We start from the raw sequence: 10,054 nt of genomic DNA on the forward strand, positions 1-10,054 counted from the left end.
CCCTCCTTCAGCAGCAACCATTTTATCTACTGAGGGTAGCAGCATGTGTTTGTGTGCATGTGTGCATGTACAGCAACCGTACTTGAGAGAGTGGTGTTTGAGGAGAAAAAGAGGGATAAGCATTTGCAGGCTGCAATTATGGGTAATTTTCCAACAACAGCAAAATTAAAGCCCCTCAAAACAAAACAAAGGGGGCAAATTTACTCCCAGGACGAGTCTGTCAGATGCACACAGCAGACAGGGACAGTGAGATGACAGGCTGCGCTTCAACCAACGACAACAATGTAAATACAGATATGTGATGTCTGGTATTGTTGAGTCACTTTGGACTGTTTTATGTGTTTCTTTTGGCTGCAGAAAAATAGGAACCTGACTTGGTTACCATGGTGTCACGTAATCCACTGTGCTTTATTTATCTGACCATACACACAAAATTACTGTGTTGTACTTTCCGTTCATTATTCTGATCAAAACTATAAAGTTCTTCCTGGCCTAATAGAGAAAATGGCAGGGGGGTGTGTTTTGAGCTGGATGAATTCAGAGATTATGATGAAAGAATTGAAGCCCAGTTCATTTTGACATAATAGCAATAATGTAAACCAAATGATCATATTTCCTTTATCTTTGAAAGAATAAAACTTTTCAAAAACACATCAATCAGCCAAAATGGGTTTTAAAAATGGTAGAACTACTGGTCTTCTTATGGTGTGATGTTTCTGCTGGGAAACCTGCATTCACATGCATGTTGCCTTGATACACTACAGAATTATTCACTCATTTTCCTTTACATTCATATGAACTTAAGTGACCTCCCATTCTTAATCCATAGTGATGTTGCCCCAACCTTTGTAGTTATGAAGCTTCAAGTTTTTTCTGCGAAAACTTTCCACAAGGTTTTAAAGTGTGCTTATGAGAATTTTTGACCATCCTTCCAGAAGCACATTTGTGAGGTCAGACAGTGATGTTGACTCAGAAAACCTGGCTGGCAGTCTCCATTCTAATTCAATCCAAAAGTGTTCTGTTCTGTTGAGGTCAGGACCCTGTTCAGGCCAGTCAAGTTAGTACACGAATGTTTGTAGAGGCAGCTCGTATGGCCAGGTGCTTGACTTAATACATATGTATGGTCTTGAAAGTGATCGGAACACCTTGAATTCAGTTATTTGGGTGGTTGAGTGAATAATTTTAGCAATATAGTGCACTTGTCTTCAAGCTGAATACTTTCACGGACCAGCAGGTTTCCATGCCTTCTAAGATGTGGTTAAATCGAATAAAAATTTTGAAAATTTGGATTTTTTTACTTCACAATTTAAAAATTTTTTGGTTAAAAAATATGATTTTTTTTTTTTAACAAATGAAAATAATTCTATACAAAATTTTTGTTATTTTTATTGTTTTTATTGATCTTTTTACTTGGGCATTATAGAGACAGAATGATGGTCTGGCTACTGTGTTGTTTTTTCCTAATTAAAATCAAGAAAAATGATGAGCAAAAAAAAGTTTTATACATCTATTTTGTTTTTAATCTACAAAAATCAGCAATTTCAAAGAATTTTGAGAATTGCAATTTAAATCGAATTGGCACCCAAAAAAATCAGAATCAACACAAAAGCATATCGTCATAGCCCTAATGCCTTCTATGCATTCTTATTGCATAACTGTTAAGTATTATAGGATGCTCATCTATTGCAGAATCTAGACAATAAAAACAACCTATCAGGTGTACAGATATGACAGTTTTCTGATAAATTCTACAACAGGTGATTGTTCACATTTTTTGTAAAAATTTTAGTTCTCTTAACCATTTATGGGGCACTTAATGAAATACCTTGAAATTAGAAATGTTAACCTAAAATTGTCCTTCTGGTATGTACCAAGACTTCCATTCTGTTGTTACATTAGCAAAAAAAAAATAGTTTCATGCTGAATTTGAAAGAAAACAAAGTGATCAAAAATAGCCACTTGTCCCATGAAGGGTTAACAGGTGAGTGTTTTATGTAATAGTTAACGCTTTTACTTTTACACCAACAAAAAGGTCTTTGTGTGTTTTCCCCTTTGTTTTGCACAAGATTGAACAGAATATATGTTTTTTTAGGAAATTGGTTGAGATGTACAAAAGAAGAAGTTAGGTCAATGTCAACTTTATTTATATAGCACATTTCCAAACAGTAACACCATTCCCAAAGTGCTGAACAATATAAAAGAACACACACAGAAAACAGTACAGAAATACACTATTGTAACCACGAATTTAAAAATTAATAATAATGCAACAATAGTGACATAGGTGAAATTTGAAACAGTAGTTTTACAACAAACACTTATACTGAACGAAAATATAAAGGCAACACTTTTGTGTTTACTCCTATTTCTCGTGAGCTGCACTCAAAGATCTAAAACTTTTTCTATGTACACAAAAGGACATTTCCTTTAAATATTATTCATGAATCTCTAAATCTGTGTTAGTGAGAATTTCTCCTTCGCCGAGATAATTCATCCTACCTCACAAGTGTAGCATATTAATTTGACAGCATGATTATCGTACAGGTGTGCCTTAAGGTGGCAACAAGAAAACTCCACTCTAAAATGTGTACTTTTGCTTTATTGGGGGGTCAGAAAACCAAATCAAATCAAACTTTATTTGTATAGCACTTTTCGTGCTTAAAAACAAAACAAAGTGCTTTACATCATAAAACACTTTACATCAAAATAGATAAAACACACACACATACACCCATAGTCCCCTTTCACCCACCCACAACCACCCTCACCCATGCCCTATTAGCCCTATAACAGTTAAAAGAAGATAATTGGCCAGGTGCATTTGTACCAGATGTGCACCAGATAAGGAAACAATATTCTCAAGGTGCCTCTACACAAAGGGCTACCAGTCAGGTGAGACCACCATTTGCCTCACTCAGTGCAATAGATCTCCTTTGCATTGAGTTGACCAGGTAGTCAATTTTGGTTCACTCCTCTTCAATGGCTGCGCAAAGTTGCTGGATATTGGCAGGAACTGGAACATGGTGTCAAACAAGAGCATCCCAAACATGCTTAATGGGTGACATGTAGAGTGACTATGCTGGCCATGCAGGAAATGGGATGTTTTCAGCTGCCAGCTAATTGTGAACACATCCTTGCAACATGGGGCCGTGCGTTATCATGCTGCAACATGAGGTGATAGTTGTGGATGAACAGCACAACAGTGGGCCTCAGGGTCTCGTCACAATATCTCTGTGCATTAAAAATGCCAGAAAAAAATACACTTGTGTTTGTTGTCCATAACATACGCCTGCCCATACCATAACCCCACCACCACCATGGGCCACTCGATCCACAGCATTGACGTCAGCAAACAGCTCACTCACACAACGCCACACATGCTGTCTGCCATCTGCCCTGAACAGTGAAACTGGAATTTATCTTTGAAGAGAAAACCTTTCCAATGTACCAGATGCCACCAAATGTGAGCATTGATCAACTGAAGCCGGTTATGACAACAAACTGCAGTCAAGTTGAGAATGACGAGCATGAAGATGGACTTCCCTGATGCGGTTTCTAATAGTTTCTAACTAGTTTGTGCAGAAATTCTTGGGCCATGCAAATCGATTGTCTCAACAGCTGTCCAGGTGACTGGTCTCAGACATTCTTAGAGGTTAACAAGCTGGATGTGGAGGTCCTGGGCCAGTGTGGTCTAAGTTTTGAGGCTGATTGGATGTACTACCAAATTGTCTGAAAAACCTTTGGAGACGGCATATGGTTGAAACTGAACATTCAATTCACACAACTCTGGTGAACATTCCTGCAGTCAGCATACCAATTGCATGTTCCCTCAAAACCTATCTGTTCTTCACCTTCACCTTGAGAAGATTTTATTGAAGTTACATAAGCATTAGTAAACGTGTTATTTGTTCATAACATACGCCTGCATATACAGTGTTGCTGTGAAAGATATTGTGCTGTTTTTTTGTTTTTTGATAATCCTGAATTTTTTATCTTTACTATCTTCTCTGTTGATCTCTGCGCTTGTTAAAATTGTTGTGTGGTAACATTATCAGGTACCAAAATTAAAAAAAACAAACTTCTCACATTGAATGTGTCTTCATCACATTCCCAAATGAACTGGCCTTGACATGAACTTTACAGTGTGCAAAATAATGTCAGGTTAGTTTCTGCAGATGTAAAACAGAGCCTTGTACTCACCCCTGCTTTTCTCTGTAGACAGAAATATGATGGCTGATCTGTCAAGGCTGAATCTGAAGGTAGAGTTAATGAGAGCAAAATTTGTGGGAAAAGACTCTAAAATAGATTAAGCAACAGCAGATGAAGAAGTCCACTCTGTGTGGGTTTGCCACCGATGCTGTCTTCACAGACCTTTTATTAAAACAAAAAATACGTATATAGACTAGTGTTGCTCCTGAGGGCTAATTTCATTTGTGCAAATGAGAAGAATAGCAAACATGACCATATTTGCCTGGACCAAACTGGGTCCAAACAAATACTATGAGTAATTAGCCTTAAATGAAAAATGTCCAAGCTGGCAAAATGGGCTGGTGTGAAAATGAGTGACAAACAACTGCTACAGCTGGTTCCTATTTTTTAAGTGTGTAGCATTGTAACATTTTAACTCTTTTGTTTTCACATTGTGTTTAAGAAGAACACCCACCAAGCTCTTCAGTTTGAAGTGTTATATTGCTTAAAGCGGTATTTGTAGTGAAACATTGGTTAAATGCCCTTTGTCTCTCCAACAGACAGGTGACAGAAGACACCAGCCAGGGAGTAGAACTGGGGTTAATTAACTAAACCTCACAGTGTCACTGCGCATTTCCTTTCCTTTCCTTTCCTTTCCTTTCCTTTCCTGTCCTCCTGCTCAAAGCCACTTATAGTTGGTGTTCCTTCCCACTGACAGCAGAACAACCATCATTAAAAGTCAGCCAGTATATAGCCCTCAGCACAATAATCCCATCAAAAAGAAACTGGGTAACAAACTCTGTCTAATCCTTTATTAGCCTGGTCCCGCCCCTCGCATCTTAGCTCCCCCACTCCATCAAAGCACTAGTAATTAACTAAGCACTAACGAATCACCAGAGGTGGCAATAGTTCATCACAGCTGCTACTCATGTTAATGTCCAAGAACACTTCTAGGAAAACGGCAACAAATCCATGTCTTTTACTGTTTTGTACCATTTCAGTAGCGATTACTGTAACAGGTTGACTTTTAAATGTCAGGAATCTTTATAAGACACAGAAATTTACTTGATAATGGCAGAGAGTGACTTAATTATTATTTACAATTATTTGTAAACACAGAGTTTTCTGTACTCCAGAAAAGTAGCTGGATATAAAATCAAATCAAATTTTATTTCTATAGCACTTTTCGTGCTTAAAAACAATACAAAGTGCTTTACATAATAAAACAATTTACATCAAAACATATGGTTGAAGAATCTACTTTCTTAAATCTAATCACACTAATCACACACAGGTAACAGGCCAACAAGGTGGAGTTTTTCTAAAATCCATAGGGCAGAGGGCAATATAAACATTTTCAATTTTAACATATATCAACAGAGTGACCATGGAGACATTTCCGACTTGAATCTACAAAACACCTGAGACCAGAGATATGGCAAAGTGATCAACCTCACTTACCTGGAGATGACTGTAAAGGAGTTGTCCAATATCCCAGTGAAGGCCAGTAGCTTGTTAAGCTAATTAATTTAATATAATAACAATGATAATATTAAAATAAATAGAAAGTAAAATATAGTGAAATATAACCTATTGATATTATATATGATAATTAGGGCTATCAAAATGAACATATTAATGCTTATATTAATTAAATTCATTTTTGGAATTGAGTTGTTTTTTGTTTTTTTTTCATTTCGCGTTCATTTTTTTTTTTTATACACAAAATTGTGTCTACACAATGACCCATTTTATATATCACACAGTTTGCCACTGAATCACTGTTTCAGACATTTTGATCCACAGTCTCTACCAGCAGGTGGTCAAAATGCACCAAACTGTCGCCCACCACCGAGAAAACAAGAAGACTACATTGCCTCTACATAATGGCCATGTGTGACTGAAGCAGGATGAAAGAATACAAAACACCCGCTGGCCCTTTACATGGATAAAAGCAACTGTTTGGCCTCGGGAATGTTATTAAAATTTTATTTAAATTCTACTGTAAATTAGTAATTTAACATTTTGTTCAATGTGTTACTTTGAACTTTTTAGTGTGTCTATATTGTTCATAAAACTAGTAAATTACTACACCACCATAATTACCTTCTAACCTGAAAAATGAAAGTAAAATGTACCTGGATAATACTAGTAAACTTTTATGTGTGTGTGTGTGTGTGTGTGTGTGTGTGTGTTTTCTTTTTTTACAAATCAAGAAACCAGTGATATACATTATAGGAGTCTAATGACACATTGAATGACGTCACCACACTAAAACTTTCAGGAGTTATTGGAAATGTGAAAAAGAAGAACTGATTTAATTTTGGTGGTGATCTGGATCACTGTTTGGATCCAGGAATTTTTTAAAGGCCTTGGCTGAAGTTTGCGCTTTTTGAGTGCTTTTCCAGTTTGCAGCTTTTTCCACCAACAATTTTTTCGTTCTTGGCTGTTCAGCGGGAGGAGGCAAATAAACCGATCCGGGTCCGGGAAATCCTTCCTGCATTTAATCAGCCATGTCTGCTTTCAGAGTTTCTTCTTCACTACTTTGTATTTGCTTCCTAATGCTATGAATATGCAGGGTGTGTGCTGCAGGAGGGTGAGGCGGGGAGTCGGGAGAAGAAGCTGGATGAACAACTTCCATTCGGCCCGAACGTTTGGATTTGTCAGAGGTTTTACAGATTTACAGCAAACTGAGGGGACTAACTATATTTCCAAATGTTGACCATTACAAAATATACAGACTACTATCAGGACGAGGAACCACTTCTCCCAGAGTAAAAAAATATGTCTCAGAGTAAGATTACCCACCCCAGCTTTAATTCCTGCCCGCAGCCTTCAACCTCCTCAAAAAGGCATCATCTGTTATTGTTTGCCCTGCAACCAAATATTGATTTGATCACCCAGAAAGGGTCTTTTTGATGAACAATCTTACTATTACTTGTTATTTCCAGCTAGAAGTCACTTATTGATCAAAACAATGCTCTGTATAAATTAAAATTTGACTGAAAATATGAATACTTTCGGACTGAACTATATATTTTATACAGGAGCCTTTAGCACAAGTTAACACATATTATAGACAAACAGACATTATGGAGCCATTAAGGGCAGATTGAATCACATCCTGAGCACAACCTTTGGCCTCTGTACCAATCTTGTTTATAAAACACTTACAGACTTACAGTCTTGCTCCTCTGGTTCGCTCAGCTTCACCTGCCGACTGATCACTGGCCCAGACTACATTTCCCAGGATTCCCCTGCACCTGCCATCATGGATCTCACCCATGTCTTCCCCTCTTTCTCCTCATGTGTTTCCCTGTATTTAATCCCCGTGTCTCGTCAGCTTCCTTGTGTAGTCTTATCTTTCCCGTAGTAGTCTTTCACCCTAAGTCTTGTAGTGTTCTTTTCTACCTGTTTGAGAGTAAAGACTTCTTATGTACATTCAAACATGCTTCGTATATGAGGCCAGAGGTGTTTATCCTCCTCAATTTCTGCATCACAAACAGCTGCCTCTGATATTTTTCCTGTGTTTCATTCCCTGTCTGCTAGATTAGTGTTTCCCCATCTTGGTCCACCGCCCTGCATGATTTACAGGCAATCCCACTTTGACACACATGGATGGAATGAATAGTCTCATTCGGACAGAGACGTTCTAAGAACTGCGTTCTGAGAACTAATAGCGTTCTAAGAACTGTCCTTCGCCAGAGAACCGTGTCACTTTGCATTCGGACATGAGTCGGAGACCCGATCGCTACCGATCTGACGCAACCATCTGCGACAGTGACGTGTTATTTTAGCGCCACTCAGCAACAAAACAAACCGCGAAGAGGAAAACACCACAAAGGAGCAAAAATGGAGAGCGACAAGGCCATCGTGTTCTTTGTGTGCTTTCGAACCCCCTCTGGATTTCCTCGGCTGAAAAAACGGCCAGCAGGGCTCTGACTTCGTCGTCCGTCCACTTATCAGCTGCGTTCTCCATGCTTCCGTAAACAGTGGTTTTTAAAAATGGCAGGGTCTGACGATGCGGAAATTAAGTAGCGGCGCTCAGCGCGAGGGCGTAGCTATCACCTACGTCAGCCTGCTTCGTCAGATGCGTTCCTACAGAACTAAGGAAAGACCCGGAAGTTGAGTAGGCGCTGAAATGGTTATAGGAACTCAGGGGCATGGTCCCTAAGTTCCGATCTGTCCGAATGCGCCAAAGAACTGAAAAGGTTACAGGAACGTCAAATGGTTCCTACAGTGGGAAAGAGGCTATTGACTCGCTAACAAGCTGCAAAGAACTTGATGAAGAAGTTTGTTGATCTGACTCAGGTGTGTTGGAGTAGGAACACATCTAAGACACGCAGAGCAGTGTTGACTGAGAACCCAGATTTTGAAACGCTGCACTTAGATGTCAAGTTACTTTGTTCTGCTGTACCGCTATGGTTTGTGAGCTCTGGTCATGTCACTGCAAAGTTTCATTTGATTGGTGAAAACGTGGCAAGTGCAACAACAGGGTACGAAGGTGCGTTCTATAAAAGCATGTGAGTGACACTAAGCCCACACGCACAAAACTTTGATGTGAATTAGATGGCCACAAAATATCGCCCCACAGATCTCGATTGGCCTGATGGCTGAGAGTTTGAGACTCATTACAGCATCATTTTATTTCAGCTTAGCTAACCTTGCTGGTGCAAATGGAAAGTTAAAGAGCATTTTTAATGTTTGACAAAACTGGATACTTTGACACTGGAACCTCTTCTCTTCCTCCAATTTTCTAAACTTTCTGAAGCACTTGGAAAAGTTGTTGACATCTACAACTTGTCCCTTCTCATCTCTCATAGCACACAGAACACAACATGCCAATCAAACAATGAAAAACAATGTGGAATCAGGAGTAGCATTACATTATATTTCTGTATCTATTCATCTTTTACTTTTAAGACAATGCACATGGAAAGTAGGGGCTTTAAAAAAAATTTGTTATTATTTCTTTTTCTTCTTTGTTTTCCTTTTTTTTTCTCACAGCGGTGCCCTAGGCATCCAACTATATCGCCTATGCCAAGGGTAAGCTCTGTGTTGGATCATTTATCTAGAGGGGCTGGAGCCTATCCCAGATGCCATCAGGCGAGTGGTGGGATACACCCTGAACAGGCTGCCAGTCCATCACAGAGCCAACACCGAGAGACAAACAAACACTCATGCTCACTTGAATACTTCCACACATGTAAAATTAAATCGAAGTGTCCAAAGTAAACATTGCAGTCCTCCTGAGTAAAGATTTTTTTCTGTCATGCAGCTGTCTGTGTCTCGATGCAAGATGCAAGATGTAAGATGTAAGATGGAGGCACACACAATCGCCTTGGCTTGAAGCTCCTCTTGTTTTCTGTTGTCTTTTTCTTTATTTTACATAAAAGCCACTGCCTTAATTTCATTGTACTTTGTGCAATGACAATAAAAGTTGTATGATTGATTGATATGGCCTAGAAAAACTCATATAATAGCTGGAAAGCCACATTTTCTCAGAGCTGATGATCAGAAATACATTAGTTCAGCTTTTCCCAAACAGGGGGTTCCAGCTAAGTCCCATGATAATTTCACAGGGTTGCCAGATCTTTGTTAAAAAGAGAAAAAATCAATAAAAAAAATCTAAATTAGGATATTTACTAAGGCTGTCAGATTTAATGCATTAACAGAAAGAGCTTAAACACGTTATTTTATAAAATACTTTAATGCATAAAAACACAGTTAATTCTCAATAAAATCTGAAATTGGGATTATTTTTGCAAAAGCAGCTTATTCTGGGCATGTAGGTGCTTTGTTACAGCAGTGAACAAAAATCCACCAAAAACCACTTTATCCTATTTATTTTTTAAGTTCCTAATAT

Source organism: Telmatherina bonti (genome assembly GCF_933228915.1).
Source record: "Telmatherina bonti genome assembly, chromosome: 8".
NCBI lineage: Eukaryota > Metazoa > Chordata > Actinopteri > Atheriniformes > Telmatherinidae > Telmatherina > Telmatherina bonti.